The sequence below is a fragment of the Lagenorhynchus albirostris genome, chromosome 4 (genome assembly GCF_949774975.1).
Source record: "Lagenorhynchus albirostris chromosome 4, mLagAlb1.1, whole genome shotgun sequence".
Taxonomy (NCBI): domain Eukaryota; kingdom Metazoa; phylum Chordata; class Mammalia; order Artiodactyla; family Delphinidae; genus Lagenorhynchus; species Lagenorhynchus albirostris.
In genome coordinates, this window is record NC_083098.1 from 34,493,981 (window position 1) to 34,499,148 (window position 5,168).

Here is a 5,168-nt window from a genome sequence, read left to right on the forward strand (position 1 = left end):
TGTACCTTAGTCATTAGTTGAGCATTCCCCTCATACTTGATGGCTTTATAGGGACCCTCATGCTGAAGTCCCACAAGCTGGGTTTGAAAATACCTTGGAAACCCAAGTGAATTCTGCCAGGAAACAGACAATTCAAAATTCATTATAAGAACCAATTCTAGGAAAAAATTCAAGAAGTATGGCCCACTTTCTAATTTGTGTCCTGTTAAACTGAAGGAACTATAAACTTATTAGCTACCCCTTAGAAAATGGAACAGTGCAGCACCACAATTATGTCACATTTTTAAAAGAACACAAGTTTGGGGAGACACTGTAAATATTAAACTTTAATTACTGATAAATAATGTACCGAGTCAACCAAAGATTTTTCTTGGAGACTTGAAAGTAAAAGGAGGAAATGTATTCAAGTAGATAATCATTTATGTAATCCTTGCCAGCTATGAGTGCAAATGAGGTGACACCAATATTTTCCTGGCCCCTGAATTCACCTGGTAATGCAGCATTTTTATCATCACTTAAAATCTCTCATAAGATTACTGTTGAGCATCCGTGGGGATGTCACACATGAGACCATGAATGTGTTGTACACCAGGTTCTGCTTTGACCCTTCCCAGATGCCCATTTCCCTCCACAGCCCGTGAGGGCATCTCACATTAGTTTAAAATTTCATATTTTTTTTAATTTAAAAAAATATTTTTATGTAATAAAAAGTAAAAGTCCTTGTCCAACCATCTTGGTGGGTCACCTGTGTCTCTCACACAGATCACTCAAGTTAATGGGGAAGAAAGAACAGGGGGCCCAAGTCTGTGGTTATAAATAATAGAAAATAAAAGATCTTCCATCTCCAGTGGGGGGATAGATGAGAGGATAGGAGAGCAAGATGGGGTGGGGATGGGCAGGGGCAGAGCAGAAACCCCCACCCCTGCTGGACCCTGGCCCTGCCCACTTTGAAGCCCTTCCCATTCAAGGCACTTGGCAGGAATTCCACAGCTCCCCAAGGGGGAGATAAGGGGCTGGGGAGCTGGGACTTCTCCGAGCTGCTGGGGGAAGAGACATAGATCACTCTTCCCTCCACTCATGGAGGTCTCAGGTCACAGCGAGGACAATCTTCAGTTCCATGGGGGGTGGAATGGGAGCTGCTGGGAGGGATGAGATTGAACTGGTTGGAGGGGAAAGAGAAGAGAGCAGACACATTAGAACCCAAGCAGCTGTCCCTTCATCCAATGCCATCCAGTGTGGGGTGGGGGGGGAGTGTTGATAGGACCGGCCTCCTCAAGGTGTCTCATGGGGCTGTCAGAGGCACAGATCAATCGCCGTTTCCCAGTGAACCAGAGCTCTTCCTCATGTGCCCAGCTCAGCCCCCCACATCCCAGCCTGACGTTGTCTGCTGTGCTGACCTTACCTTGGCTAAGTCAGGAGACAGCTGGGTTCACTGAGAGCTGAGGAGGCAGCGGGGAGGGGGGCTGCCGGATCACAACTGAGGGAGGATGGAAAGAAGCAAAGAACAGAGCCAGGAGCAAGCCCCTGGTGGCAGCGACTGTGGCTTCTGCTTACCCTACATCACAGACAGGTGCAGGTCGGCAGGCGCCCTGTGTAACAGCCCTGCCTCCAAGACCCCTCACTCCCCACCCAGAGCCCGTGCATCCTGCCCTACCTGCAGTGCATCAGCCAAATTCCTCCAGCTAATGAGAAGTCAAGAATCCTGTCATCAGCTCCTCCCAGACATCCAGGCACCTGGCCAGGCTGCTCACCTTGGGAGTGTCTGATGTAGGGGTACGGTGAGAGTATGGAAGCTGAGAATGCAGACACCCCACTGTGGGGCATTGCACCTTGAGGGGAGCCCCCATGGCTCTGGGGTAGGTGCAGCATCATCATCTGGGGCAGGTGGGGAGCCCCAGGGTGAGGAGGCTGGGCTGTTGTGATTCCAGTTTGGACATGGGCGTGGGTAACATGGGCCATATTGGTGACACCATGGGGCAGCTGCTGGTGGGCATGAATGGAATACACAGCGGCTGGTTGGGGGAAGCTGCTTTGACGGGACTGGGCAGAAGGTCCGGGTGGCAGAGAAGGTGGTGTACCTGTCAGGACCCCTGGGTGGTACAGGCTCTGCTATGGCTATACACTGCCCAGGTGTAGGGCCTGCCCCACCTGGTGCTGGATGGGACCAGGGTCCACATGCTGGGACTGCAGTTGGCTCCCAATAGGCATGGTGGCTGGTTGTGGCTGGTGCGCATGGAGCTACATGGCATGGTGCAGATAGGACTGGTGAACCATGGCATAAAGGGCTTGGGGGGTGGGCTGCTCTGCAGAAGTGTACTGAGGGGTGAAGGGTGACACAATGGCCTGGGGATGGCTCCCTGACGTCAGCATGCATGGGTTGCTTTGAAGCATGGGGGCAAACACTGTCTGTGAGGGGTAGGGGGCTATGGGCTGCATCATGGTGGGCTGGCCTGGGAACTGCTGTGGGTTGTAGGGAATGTAGGAAGAATAAGGTGTGGCAGCCACCAGAGGTGGAGCAGAAGCGGTGGCGGTGGCCTGCATCATCAGAGGGGCTGAAGCTGTCTGGTATTTGTCCGAGTGCTGGGAGGGCAGGGAGCCTTTTGCTCCCTGGTACTTGTCCTGCTGTCCAGGCATTGAGTTGGACACAGGATTTCTGTCCTGAGGTGCCTGAACAGCTGGTCCCATGTGTGTCTGAGGTATGTAGGAAATGTACTGGGGGCTTTATAGCCCACTCTGACCTGCTGTCAGCACCGGGATGGAGGGAGTTGAATGAGTCCGGGGCCCAGGAGAAGGTGGAGTACTGGTTGATTTATTAACACACAGCAGGGGCTTAGTGAGATTGAACTCCTTGGTCTTAGGGTTCAGTGTTGACTTCACTTGTTCAGCAACAGGGACCTCATCCTTGTCATCTCCTTGGCTTGGGCAAGGCAGAGGGGCTGACCCCGCCCCTCGGTGCCTCCTGCTGGTAGCAGGGGTAGTTCGTCCTCCTTAAGCGATATGGATTCTAAAAGGAAGAAACAGCCCCCATGGAGTCTGAAGCCAAAAGACCTCCTTCTCCTTCCCTTTGGCCTCCTGTTTTTGGATCTGGGGAGGGAAAGGATCCAGGCTGGTCTCAGGGGAGCTACTGGGCTGAAACTTAAACTGGGTCCCAAACTTTCTCAGTTCTTCCAGTTGAAAGTGTTTCTGTTTGTTCTGAAGGCCAGGGACTTTCCTAGCTATCCAGGACAGCTCCTGGAACTGCAATGTTCTCTCAGGTTACTTGGCCAGGAGTTCTTTTACATCTGTGGGGGCCAGTGAGATCTTTGGAGAAGCTGGGGAAATGGAGCCTACTCCAGGATCCCCAACTGATGACATCATGGGGATGGAAGCTGAAGAGGTCGGTACTGCTGAGCAGATAGGAGGCTCAGGACAGGAAGCTGAGACTGGGGCAGGGACAGCTGACTTGGGAGAGTGCAGGGGGTACATCCGGCCCACTGCAGGAGCAGGTGGAACAGAAGCTTCTCCAGAAGGCCTGTTGCTGGGGGAAGACAGAGTCTTGGTACCTCTCAGAGGCCACTGTGCCTTAGGGGACATGAGAGAGGGGCCTCCATTGATACTGCGTGTCTCAGAACCTGGGCTAGGGCTGCTATTGTCAAGATGGTGAAGGCCAAGAGGTGGCAAAGAGCTAAGGCCAGGCCGGCCGGCACGAGTACTACTGCATCAAACTCCTCCCCTGGGACATTCCTGAACTCGATGAGGTAGAGGGATATACTTTCCCTCTCTAGATGCCAAGCTGGGGCTCTCTCCTCCTGAACCCCGTTGCTGAACTGCACTGTTCTCCTCCTCGGTGCACCCTTCATCATTCTCCATGGCGATCCGCAGGCAGTACTGGGGGCTCGATTTAGTCTTTCAAGTCAACTGGGCTGCACACAGCTCCCGCTGATGAAACTCTTCTGAGTTGTCCTTCTCTAAGGGACAAGAAGAGAGACTACTGTCATAGGAGGTCTTTACACTGTAGTTCTCTTCATTGAACTTGAACATTTCATTGGGGTCCCATCCATTGGACATGTCAGACTCCAGGTCATAGTCATCGCTGTTACTGTCGCCCCCCTCCCAGCACTGAAGCATCTTCTCTTTGTGCTCCCCACTCACTTTTGAGTTCATGGCAATGGCTGAATCAGTGAACTTTAGTAGCATAATTGAAGTCAACATTTTGGAAGTAGACAAGCACGACATCACTTGACTTAAACACCATGGTGTCCACAATGTCTTCCTGACGAGGGCCACCTGCTGGCTCCAATGCTTTCTGTGCACAGCGTCTACTGCCAGTTTGAACTTTGAGCTCAGCATCCACAGGTGGTACCATTCTTCACCTTTACATCACAAGTGGAGCCCACAACAGTTGTAAGGAAATGCAGCATTCTAGAATTGCTGTCACCCTCAAACACCAGTGACTGTGGGGTGCCTTTCCTGTGCTTTGTCCCCTGGCGCTGCTGATGGCCGCTGCCTTGACCTCTCCTGATATTTCTGCTGTGGTGGCGGTGGCTGCGGCGCCAAGATGCCCTTGGCTCCGGCGGAGCCTGCTCCCCGCATCAGCTGCAGGCCCCAGGCAGGGGGAAGCGGCCGCGGGAGGCCCTGGGGCAGCCAAGGTGGAGGCCAGGGGCCCCCAGGAGGCCTCCGTTAGGATGGCTGGTGCTCTTGGGAGGCCAGCGGACCACGGCCTGTTGCGTGAGGGCGGCTGCTGGGGCTCGAGGTCTGTTGTGGTGGCTGAGGCTTCAACTTGAGGGCAGCGTCTGGAAGGGGAATTAGGGGGAAGTGAGGGAAAGAGGAGGCCTGGGCTGGGCCCCTGCTGGAGACTGTGGGAAGCGAGGGGGACTGGGAAGCTGGGGCCCCACCGCCGTTGGTGGGCGGGGGCGAGCCCCACGGTGTCGGGAGCTCCATTCCTTTAATTCCAGATAATTTTATCTCACCATAACACATTATTATGACTCAAAGCATTTTATTGACCACCCTAACAAAACATGTATGTAAGTTGAAATTTAATTTTTGCACATGACCATATGACCTAGGGACCAATAGATTTCTTCCGAATTAAGAAACCCCAAAGGAAGCAGATGCTCAGCCTGGAGGAGGCATAGTTTCACATCCAGCAGGCAACATGAGAATTTCTGTGCGGTGCTTGTACAATC

General features: G+C 53.1%; 1 pseudogene; it reads right to left on the minus strand.

The window, feature by feature from the left end:
- Positions 1 to 1,086: 1,086 nt before the first annotated feature.
- On the minus strand, positions 1,087 to 4,920 carry LOC132519057 (ataxin-2-like protein; annotated as a pseudogene).
- Positions 4,921 to 5,168: the final 248 nt, after the last annotated feature.